Here is a 12,224-nt window from a genome sequence, read left to right on the forward strand (position 1 = left end):
GAAAACTACAAAACACTGATGAAAGAAAGAACAAGGTAAACAGTGACATACTAAGCCCACAATTCAAAGGTTCAGCATTGAAAAAATGTCAGCACTCACCAAATTGATATACAGGTTTAATGCAATTCCTATCAAAATCCTAGCAAGATCTTTGGTAGATATAGACAAAACTTTTCTACAATATATATGGAAAGGTAAAGAAGTTAGAACAGCTAAAATAATTTTTGAAAAGAATAAAATGGGAGAAATAACTTTACCTAGTAATAAGGCATACTACTTAGCTACCATAATCCGAATAGTGTGGTTGGCAGAGAGTTAGATCAATAGAACAGAACAGAGAACCCAGAAACAGACCTACATAACTATGCCTAGCTGATTTTTGACAAAGATGCAAAAACAGTTCAAAAGGATAGCCTTTTAAACAAACGGTGTCAGGACACAAATGAAAAATATAAAACTATAAAACATCTTAGAAAAAACATAGCAGAAGATATTTGCTAGAGTTAGGCAAATTCTTAGACTTGACAGCAAAAGCATGATCCATAAAAACAAAAACTGATAAATTGGACTTTATCAAAATTATGAACTTTTTTCTGTGAAAGGACACAGAGGCAAGCTGCAGACTGGGAGAAAATATTTGCAGAGCACATAGTGAACAAAGGATAGTATCTAGAATATATAAAGAATTCTCAAAACCCAATGGTAAAATATAAACAATCCAATTAAAAGATGGGCAAAAAACATGAAAAGACATTTCACAGAAGAGGATACACAAATGGCAAGTAAGCACAAGAAAAAGTGTTCAACATCACAAACTGTTAGGAAAACGCAAACTAAAACCTCCATGAGATATCAGGGCAGCTATCAGAATGGCTAAAATTAAAAACAGTGACAGCACCAAATGCTGGCAAGAATGCACAGAAACTGGTTGATTCAAACTATTGCTGGAAATGTAAAATGGCATAGCTATTCTGGAAAATAATTTGGCAATTATTTGAAAAAATGAAACATGCAAGTATCATATGATTCGACAATTGTACTACTGGGCATTTATCCCAGAAAAATGAAAACTTACGTTCATGAAAAAATCTGTACATGAATGTCCGTAGCCGCTTTATTCATACTAGCCCCAAACTGGAAACAACCCAGATGTCCTACCACAGGTGAGTGGTTACACAAGCTGTGGTACTACTCAGTAATAAAAAGGAATAAACTATTGAGATACACACATACAAAAAACCCTTGGATGAATCTACAGAGAATTATGCAGAGTGGGGAAAAAAGCCAATCCCAAAAGATTATAAGCTGTATGATAACATTTATGTAACATTTTTGAAATGACCAAAATTCTAGAAATGGGGAACAGAGTGATGGTTTCCAGTGGTTAGGGATGGGGTAGAAGGGTGGAAGAAAAATGGGTGTGGTTATAAACGGGCAATAGAGGGATACTTATGATGGGAATGTTCTGTATCTCGACCATATGAATGTCAATATCTTTGTTGTGATATTGTACTATTGTTTTACAAGATGTTACCACTGGGGGAAAACACTGGACCTCTATTTACTATTTCTTATCTGCATGAGAATCTACGATTATCTTAAATAAAAAGTTTAATTTAATAAAAAACATTTAAATTTTTTTAATATTTATTTATTTTTGAGAGAGAGAGAGAGAGAGAGACAGACAGACAGACAGACAGAGTGTGAGTGGGGGAGGGGCAGAGAGAGAGGGAGACACAGAATCCGAAGCAGGCTCCAGGCTCTGAGCTGTCAGCACAGAGCCTGATGCAGGGCTTGAACTCATGGATGGTGAAATCATGACCTGAGCGGAAGTTGAACGCTTAACTGACTGAGCCACCCAGGCACCCCAATAAAAAACATTTTTAAAAACCCTCCTGTTTTGAATCATTATCTTCTGGCTGTACCACCATCTCCATTACCTTCATCTACCAGATGGGAGCTGATACTGACTTGGACTAGGGAGGAAGTGGTAAAAATGGTAAACGGGCACTTTCTGGGTGTATTTGGAAGGTAGAACCGAAAGTATTTGCTGATGGATCAAACATAAATGGAGAAATCCAAACATGACTCCAAATTTTTCCTGGGCCATTTGAATGATGGATTCATTATTTACTGAGATGGGGAAGACTGAAAGAGGAGCATGTTTGGGGGAAAATTGGGAGTCTGGCTTTGGATATGCTGAGTTTGAGATTCCTAGTAGATCTCCAAGTGGAGATGTACAGCAGGCAGCTGGGTACATATGTCTGGAGTTATGAAGAGAGGTTAGATCTGGAGAATCAAAGAGAGGAGTCATCAGCACATGGATAGTATTTAGTCATGAGTTTAGATAAGATTGCTTATGAAATATGTATAGGAGAGAAGCAGCCTCGGTCTGAGCCCTAGAACTCCAAAGTTTAGAGGCCAGAGGAATGAGGAGAAAGCAGCAAAGACACTTAGAAGCAATGGCCAGTGAGATAGAGGAGAGCCATGAGAAAGTGGGGTTTGGGAAAACAGGCTTAAATTTCTGACTGTCCTTCTTTGACCTTTTTCATGGATGCACTGACCTCTGGTTTCACATTCAGCCTTTTTAACCACCATATATATTCAGGTTCTCCCCTAAATTGTCTTCAGCATTGAGCCCTCCTTGAAGTTCTAACTCATAAAATCTATTGATTGTTGGGACACTCTGTTGGGGCAGCATATAAGTACCTGTTCTAGTTATTCATTAATGCCTACCAAATCACCCATAAACTTAGTGGCTTCAAACAGTAACAATAATTTATTATCTCTCAGAGTTTCTATGGGTCAGGAACTTAAGACTGACTTGGTTGGACAGGTTTTGGCCCAAGATCTCTCAGATGAATGCAGATGGCTGGAGTTGAAATCATCTGAAAACTCACTCATTCACATAATCTGGCACCTAGGCTGGGAAGACTCAAAGCATTGGTCCAGGTACACCTCATCAATCTTGGAGTTATACAATACACAATGCGATTGCAGGGTATGGCATTTTTAAGCATAAATAAAGTGGTATCCATCACCATCCAGCTCTCCAAGCTGGCACAGTCTAAGTACATACCAGAATTCAGTGGTTTGGAACCAGAACCAGATGTTGGTTTTCCAGATATGGAACAGAATCTTACCAGATAGGATCATATTATCCCTGTGTGTCTATCCCAGGCAGTCTATTCTTCTGGAATGCTACTTACTACAGCCAAAATGGTTTATCTCAATCCCTAAAATCACTGCATTACCCATATGACATATAATAAACAAAATTCACCATGTTGACAATCCCTAGGAGCCTCTCTGTGAACTTTGGAAAAGATTACCATTGCATGAGCATCTATGCATCAGGGTTATCAGATGTTTCACTTTACCAAGACAAAATACCTCAGTTGTTAACACTTACTGTCCCATCCTAGTTTTTAATAGTGCCCCCTTGGCTCAGTCGCAAAAGTGTCTGGTTAGTTGATACATATATATTTAATAGTTGATATATGTAATATTTGATTCTATCTATCTATCTATAAAATTTATTCCTCCTTGCAGTCAGACTTTCAGAACTGGGCTGAAGGTGCAACTTATTTTTCTAGAGGGCAACAGAATGATGTGTCAACAACAGACTGATGTGTCTGGAAGAGAGAAGAACCAGCCTTTCCCTAAGTGTGGGGGCAGGAAACATATAAGAGCCCGATGTGTTCAATGTCAAAAGGGAATCCGGATAGACACTAAACATGAAGTCATCACTCACAATAGTAATACGTAAAGCACACAGAAGTTCTCTTAACCCGTCTCTGCTTACTTGATTCACCTTACTAACCAATACTCACCACTGGAAACAATATTGATGCCCAGGTCCTAAAACTGCTCAGGGATAGAAGACTACTCTTTAAAATGCCAGAATACTTTTGTTACCACTGGCTGAGTTGTATATTTAGCCAAGAACGAGGTAAATTTGTTCCCAAACCTGTTTATGCATATAGTTGTTATCAGAGTTCTGTAACCTAATTAGATGTGACCTAAACTGATATTTAAAAGATTATTAAAAGCTTGAGAGTTATTAGATAGACTTGATTAAGGCAAACTGCTCGAGGTAAAAAAAAAAAAAAGTTACTGGTCTGGATGTAGTAGATTCAGTTATAAAATAGATGAACATCAGAAAATTCTAGAAAGAGTTAGTACTGATATTTCCTCACAAAGTATGAGGAAATCATAAGTTGTGGCTACTCAGCATCTTTGAAAACTCTGCCTATGTTTGGAGAATTTCCCTTTTCAAGGTCAAAGTCAGAATTCATTCTCCCAGCCTCCCTTGTAGCTGGGGAGCAGGCACGCAATGTAGGCTCTACCAATTGGAATTTAAAGTGGGAGTGGGTGAGCTCCATGGGGAGTTGGTTGAGGTGTGGTTGATGGTAGAAGGATCTATCTTTCTGGGACACAGCAGTAGCAGAGCTTTTGGTGTTCACTGAGAGGAAGAAGTCTGTAGGGCAGAAGGTTTGTAAGAGATATCAGTAGCTCTGTTTTAGATATGTTAAGTTGATATGTGTATTAGACCTCCTAATCAAGATGACCAGTAGGCAGGTGGATATATAAGTATGGAGTTTAGAAGAGAGGGCTGAGCTAGGGATGCAAATTTGGGAAGCATGAGTATACAGGTGGTGTTTTCGGCCATAGGCTTGGATAAAATCACCTAGGGAGTGAGAGAAAATGAGAAGAAACATGAAGACCAAGTCTGAGGGTATTCCAAAGCTTAGAGGTTGGGAAGATAAGGAAGTATAGGGGAGGTGGGTGGGAAGGAGAAGCCAGTAAGAAAACGGCAAACCAAGAGAGGGTGGTGTCTCAGGCACCAAATAAAGAGTTTAAGGAAGGGATGGTGATCAACATTGTTTCTATTGCTGATGGTTCAAGCAGGATGAGGCCTAAGAACTGACCATGGGATTTGGTAACAGAGGGGCCATTAACATCCTTCATAAGAGCAGTTTCAGTGATTTATCTTTGATCACCTAGACTTCAGACCATTATTTTTTTTCCCCATTCAGGGACTATTGGAGGCTGTTAGAACAGCTCTATCAGCCCCCACCTCAGTTGGGTGGGCCTGTTTTTTAAGCTCCTCCCCCAAACTGGACAACGGTTGTCAAGGTTGGCTCCAAAAGCCTGTTTATTTGGTGGGATAGAAGTCCTTCTAGCCAGTTGACCCTCTCAGACCCTCTAAACATAGTGCCCCATGAGGAGGTTCATGAATCATCCCAGCTGTTGGGAAGGACTCAATCAGCCCACCCTCATAGACTACGATTCCATACCTTATCTTGTTTGCTCAAACCACAAAAACTTCTCCTCCTTCTTCACTCTCACTGAGGTCTCACTGAGACCTCGGTTCTTATTCCACTGGAAATGCAACAGAAGTCACAGAATAGTCCCTCGGGTTCCCACTACCACAGCCACAACCTACCTGTGACTGTGCCTTCCCTTCCTCTACTACAAGTGAATTGTCTGTTCTTAGCTAAGGCTGACCTCTTATTTGTGAAGTGGTTCCCATCCCCACTTATCAGACCAACTACATAATTTGGGGAGCCCAGTACAGAATGAAAATGGAGAGTCTCTTATTCAAAAATTGTTAAGAATCCCAAGACCCCACCAGCAGAGTGTTAAACCAAGCAAGGTGCCCTTCTGACACCATGGTCCTGGATGACTGCACAGATCACATGTCCATGAAACTGGGCCCTGGCCCTGACCTGGCCTTATTCCTTAAGCCACCTTCTCCCATGGAAAGAATCCTGGCAGTGGTGAGTGGGTCTCTTGCTGAGGTAACCTGAGGAGGTACTTCAGAAAACAGGCATGGTCTTCCAGAGAAGCGAGCAAACCAGGAAATCAAGGCTAGGCAGCCAGCAGGGAGCCACTTCCACCTAGGTCTTGAGACACTGGCTGGTAACCACAGCCCACACACTGAAACTGGGGTTCCTTTGCCCTAGGCCCTACATGTCTCAGGACAGCCCACAGAGAAGCTAAGGAAACACCAGAGCACTCCAAGGGCACATCTGCCAACCTGTCTCACTCACTCCACGTAGTCAGCACTCCGTTTCTCCTTGGGATCATGGTCTCCCTGGGATCGTGTCCCCTGGTTTGGGGGCATCTAGCTTCTCCTGGCTGCTCAGCAAGTCCACTTCAGTTTCTTCTTTTCTGAAGGGAGCTTATCCTCCATGGGATAGAATTTGCTGGAACTACAGTTGGGCAACCTGGGGATGTCTTGGGCCCCCTGATAGATCTCCTTCCTGTCATCACCATGGAGGCCTCTTTCCCGCTTGGGGTCTGGCAAAACCAGCCTCAGGGCTTCTGCGTCACCTTTCTTGAAGGCCAGGTGCTGGTGGCAGCTGATACTCTGGCTCCACCCTCCCATATGGAGGAATCAGAGGACTCTTACTGTCCAGATTGGCAGGGGGTCTCTGCAGTTTAGGATGGGGGGAAATGACATGGCTCTGTTCTCCCTGGGCTGGTCACCAGTTTCTGTTCTGGCTGCTCTAGCCTTCTGCTTGGGAGACTCAGTCACCAAAGAGACTTCTTGGGCTGGCTGACTTTTGTGAAGCCCCATCTTCCCCAACAGAAATGGTGTCGGGAGGGAAAATGGCATCACACAGATGGGTCCTCCTATCCCCTGGCTGGGCTGCACCCACTTGCCTCCCCTCCTTCCCTACTGCTTCTTCCTGTGGAGGCAGGTTCAGTTGTATCTCACTGCCCATCCTCACCTCCTTCATCTTCTTGCCTCCGTGGTGTCAGCCTTTCATTTTCTAGTGGATGCTCTTCAACATCTTACCACTTCTCCCGGGAACACACCTTCAGTTCCTCCCGGCTATACTTTTTTTACTGGCCACATTGGCCGGCAGCCTCCTCCCCTGTGGTGTTTCTCTTTCCAGCTCAGCTTTCTGTGGTGGTCAGGATATCTCCATCAGGTTAAAAGGCAGGTCATCTGTGGCATCATGGGCTCAAGGGGGACAGTTGGGGACACCTACTAAGGTTGTCTCCAAGCTGTAGCCCAAGAGGGCCAGGTAGTGTCTGGGGCTCAGAAGCTTCTGCTTCCACGGGCTCTGGTCCTCTTCGTGCTGTGCTCTGCTGCTCTTAATAAAAAGCAGCAAGTTGCTCCTGATGATCAGCATACATTTTGCAGTGGTGGCAAACTGAGTGGAAACAGAGTAAAAGAAGAGGGGCCTAGATTTATCCAGAGGAGTGAAGGCGGAAGGGGCTGTGGAGAAGGTGGTGTGCTTCCTCCACTGAGCTCAGGGCCCAGATGTCAAAACAGATGGAGTTCTTGTAGGCACAGGGTACTTGGCGGGAACCAGCAGCAACCCTGCGCTGTTGGAAGGGGACAGATAGCCTGAGACTGTGCTCTCACACTTTCTCAGCCTGTCCTCAGAGGCCTTGGTGTTCTGGGACTTCTCCAAGGAGAGTGCCTGCTGTCACTGCAGCAGCCCAAGCTTAATGGCAGTCAGAGACTTCTACTCTGGCATTTTATGCCGGCAGGAACCCAGGGAAAGCCATGTTTTGGAGTCCAAAGGGGCTTCCCTGTTGGCAGTCTCTAAATGTGGACCTGGACAGGAAACAGTTTCTGATTCATGTCTAGGCTCTTAGCAGCAAGGGACAAATGCATGGTGGACTTTGGGTCCAGCCCAATACCCTGGGTACCTGGAGAAGGAAATTGCTTTATGCCCCATCACCTTCCCTCTCTTCTGAGGGTCTCTCCAGATTCACCTCCCTCCACTAGGAGGCTGTCCCACTCCCATCAGACTCAGAGGACAGTTGGGACTTGCTGAGATGTGTCTGGATCTGCCTGTGCTTATATGTGTTGCTCTGGGTCATAAAGGCAAGGCTAGAGGTGTCACACAGGAAGGGTCTCTTGTGTGTGTAGGACTGGATGTGCTTTTCCAAAAAGCTGGGCTTCAGGCAGTCCCGGCCACAGTGCAGGCACAGTACATGCTGGCTTACTCACCTTCCCTGGGTTTCCCAGGCCTGGCAACAGGACAGGTGGAGTACCCATGGTGTACACGCTAAGCACTGGGGCCACTGGCTGTCCGAGTTGGCCAGGGATGGGCCACTTGGGCCACAGCAGGGGGGTTAAGGACAAAGGGCATGCTGCCCCAATCCAGGCTGCCCATCTCTAGGGAAGCATGTGGCTGAACACCCCCAGCAGGCGCTGCGTGGTCGAGGAGAACGGGCAGGGCCTTCAGGAACATGGCCGGTGCCAGGCCCCGCTCCAGTGATAAGATGATGGGGCCCAGCATTAGGCAGAAAGGAGGACAGACTACCTTAGGCCCCGGGGCAGCTGCGAGCAGGAGCTGTCAGTCCCTGGCAGGCATAGCAAGATGAGTGGGTTCTAGCACCTTCACCCCACATAGTTCAGGGCAGCCCAGGATGCTGGGCAAGCTACAGCAACAAGCGGATGTTCCCACGGGTGACTCTCTTCCCTCCACATTCAGTAAACCCTTGCCCCAGGCCAGGCACATACATCACCCCGTCAAAGTCTCACAACAACCACCCAAGAAAAGCACTATTTTCTCCATATAAGAAAAGAAAGACTGAGGCTCCCAGAACTGAAGTGACCTGTCATACAGCTACTAAATGGCGGAGTCAAGACTCAGACCCAGGTCTGCCTGGTATAGAATCGACACTCAGAAACTGTCTTGACTGTGTGGGGGAAAAGACATGCAGGGTGTCCAAGACCCTGGAGGTCCACAAGTATCCAGCGTACCAAGGGCAAGCCCCTTGCATCCTCTGGGACTCCATTTCCATATCTGTAAAATGGGCAGGGACCCAGCAGCTCCCCAGAGCCCTTCCCACTCTGGGGTTCTATCTCTGCCCTGGGATGTTTGTAACAAGAAAGAAAATTGGCTCAAGGGACAGGACGGCCTTCCTCAGCTCCTCAGAAGCAACGGTGTGCTACAGCTGGCCTCCACTGGCTCATATCACCTCCTATCAGCCCACGCTGCTTATACTAGCTCACACTGGGTCACGAGAGCTGATTGTTACGTTTTCAGGATTGTGTGAGCTGGTTGATTTAAATACAGCCATTATGAAGAATGAAGCACTGGGGATTGTATGGAAGTGATGAATTGCTAAATTCTACTCCTGAAACCAATATTACACTATATGTTAACTAACTAGAATTGAAATGAAAACTTGAAGGGCGTCTGACTTCAGCTCAGGTCATGACCTCATGGTTACTGAGTTCAAGCCCCATGTCAGCCTCTGTGCTGACAACTCGGAGGCTGGAGCCTGCTTTGGATTCTGTGTCTCCCTCTCTCTCTGCCCCTCCCCCGCTCACACTCTGTGTGTGTGTCTCTCTCTCTGTCTCAAAAATAAATAAACTTTTAAAAATTAAACACTTGAAATATGAAAAGAATTAAATAAACATACAATTACATAAATGACAGTGAAAACAAAATAATTTACTAAGTATTGTACTATATTTTAGAGTATCTACGATATTGAGCAGGTTTTAGGTCTTACATCTGTACCATGGAAACGCCATATAATGCTGTATTGCCACGTACCTCTTCCCAACTCCTCATCACGTTGGGAGCTTAAAATCAGCTACGGTGAGAGGATTTACACCATGAAGATTGGCAAATGCCACAGAAGAAGCTTTTAATTTTGAGTAAGAGCTGGTTGTTTACCATTTCCCGGCATCCCACTGGAGAGAAGTGAGGGCAGATCAGGCCATCTTGCCTATCCTCTCTCCAACCACAAACACCTACCGTTCTGGATCTTGTAGCACTGGGCCACCTGCAAAGCCCCCCTGCCTCTCAAAATATCTGAGCCCTTATGTTTTTTAAAGGAAAGAATTAAGAACAGAACTATTTAGAGATCAGTAGCTACTGAAGTCGATAAGCGCTGATACTAACATAAAGGCTTATCTCAAGAAACCGCATCATCTCTGCCGCCTGGAGAACTTCAGTTCCTGCCCTGAAATTTCCCAGGGTGTGTGCACCTGAGCTCAAGCAGCCTGCACCCGGGCCCCCTTGGGAGTGGATGCTGACGGCACCAATCGGGCTCTCTACCCTCTCTCCTCCTACCTGCCACCCAGCTGCTGTCCCAGGCATGGGGCGGGGGCGGGGACGGGTGAGGGGGAGGCCAGGTGGGGCCCGGGGTACCAGACATCTTGGGAGCAGGTGTCTGAGAGCCTGTCCCGAGGAGGTAGAGGAGGCAGGACTGTGTGTGAGCCGAGGCTCCAAGCCCCTGGTACTTGTTCCTAAGTTCTGCTGGACTTCATTTTCAAAGGCAAAATTATCAAGAATTTCCAGACGGCAACAACAGAGCATTAAAGAGAGCTCAGGGCCTTTCAGAGCATGGGGCCCTGAGTGCCGACCCAGGTCGTGGGTGTGTGATGCCAGTCCTACCTGCTTGCCTCCTCAAGGACTCACCCCAGCAACTGGCTCATCAAGTTCCCTCTCTGTACTGGAGAAAGCTGGACCAGCTTACAACCACATGGTACACAGAAACTCCAAAACTTTAAAAACACATATACATCCCCTGATTCCACATCCAATGCCACGGACAGCCCTCATGTATTTACTCCATTTTGCACTCAAATTCCTAGAATGAGCTATGTTTGTCATCTTCACCTGCTCTCCTCTCTTTTTCGACCACACGCCAATCAGGTTTTGTCTATTATCGCATTAAAATGCCACTGTTACTCCCTCCGGACTCTCCGCTTACCTTTTCCTCTTACGACGGTCAGGGTGAGCAGCCTGCTGAGTGAGCGTCCCTGCAAGGGTCAGTCTGCACCGCTGCGCGTCCACATACGAGCTGACGCTGTCTCTCTAAGGCTGAGAAGAGGACCGGAAACACTCCCTCCGGGACCTGTCCTGCCTGACACCGCTCTTCTTGGAGAACATCTCAGCCACAGCAAAGATTCGAGGGAGGAATCAAGATGCTTTCCCTTCGGGCGCTTGCTTTCTTTTCCTTTCCTTTTCATTCCTCATCGAAGAGAATGCCGTGTGGACACTGCATGGCCAACTCTCCTATTCAGGACATTCTCAAGTTATCGTTACTACAAGATGTTTATCTGGAGAGCAAGAGCTTGAGTTCCACATTTTTCTATTGCTGTTCTCTACTTTAAACACACGCCCCAAATTCAAATTAGGGCCAAGAGAATGTTACTGTTAGTTATGAAACACCTGGCTTCGTGGATAGAGGAGCCAGCCCTAATCATGCCACCGGTTACAGTGTTCAAAAACCAGAACTGTGTCTGTCCTCTTCTGGAAGACTTTTCTTTTTGAGATCACATCAGCATCTTGTTCTTTAAAAAGGAGCTGGTTGGCAAATTGGCTACATGTATCAGCAGCTGGTCTCACTTTTAGGAAGTCCAGGGGGAAAGCCCATTTGATTTGAAATTCTTCTGGAGTGTTAGCCATATGTGGTGCATCACAGCTCTGTTCACGCGAGACTTCTATGCAGGAAAAAAAAAAGAAAAGAAAAAGCTCTTACTTGTTTTTCTGGGTAGGACCTAATCATACTCGTGTTCCCTCCTGCTTATAAGCAGAGCAAGTCCAACTTTTCAATCCATTGTGCCTTCATGTCTCCCAGTTTTAAAACTTCTCTTTCAGTTTAAAAATGTCCCTTTCTGGCCTAATCTCCCTCACAGATATAAAGAGCTCTTAAAGATCAAGATGAAAAAGACCAAAAGCAAAATTTTTAGATGGACAAGTATAGACAGTCTGGAGAAAAGAACAAATACACGATTCTTGAATATAAGAAAATAACACTCATCTTCGCTCACAATAAGTTAAAACTACAGTGAGACTACATTTCTCATCCATCCGTTGGGCAAAAATTCACAGACTTGACAAAACCCTCTGCTGGCAAGGCTGCTGGCAAACATTCCCGCTGGAAGGGAAAGCACCCATAGCCACTGTGGAGGGGGTTGACGCTATGTAACAAAATTATCTCCACTCTGCTTACTGCTGAGAATAGACTCATTAATATCCTTAAATCTAATCAGGTTAGAGAGCCAATTCTAGAAATCCAGAACCAATTCAGAATATTCATCCTTAAAATTTTGTTCCTCTGGAACCACTCTTGGCACCAAAATCCTATTAGTCAGGGTTCTCCAGAGAAACAGAACCAATAGGATGGATGGATAGATGGATAGACGGATGGATGGATGAATGGATGGATAGATAGATAGACAGAAAGAGGAAAGTTATTATATGAATTGGTTTACACAGTTATGGAGG

General features: G+C 45.2%; 1 protein-coding gene and 1 pseudogene across 3 annotated transcripts in view; both read right to left on the reverse strand.

Annotated features, from left to right (window-relative positions):
* RAI2 (retinoic acid induced 2) overlaps positions 1-12,224 on the reverse strand; it is a 375,422-nt gene that overhangs the window by 92,171 nt on the left and 271,027 nt on the right. For all 3 annotated transcript variants that reach the window (XM_045050658.1, XM_045050657.1, XM_045050656.1), the window contains one exon: positions 10,705-11,437. The gene's annotated coding sequence lies outside the window, so the exon portion shown is untranslated. The remainder of the gene's footprint in view (positions 1-10,704; positions 11,438-12,224) is intronic.
* On the reverse strand, positions 1,816-9,093 carry LOC123383345 (annotated as a pseudogene).

This window comes from Felis catus, chromosome X, assembly GCF_018350175.1.
Source record: "Felis catus isolate Fca126 chromosome X, F.catus_Fca126_mat1.0, whole genome shotgun sequence".
NCBI lineage: Eukaryota > Metazoa > Chordata > Mammalia > Carnivora > Felidae > Felis > Felis catus.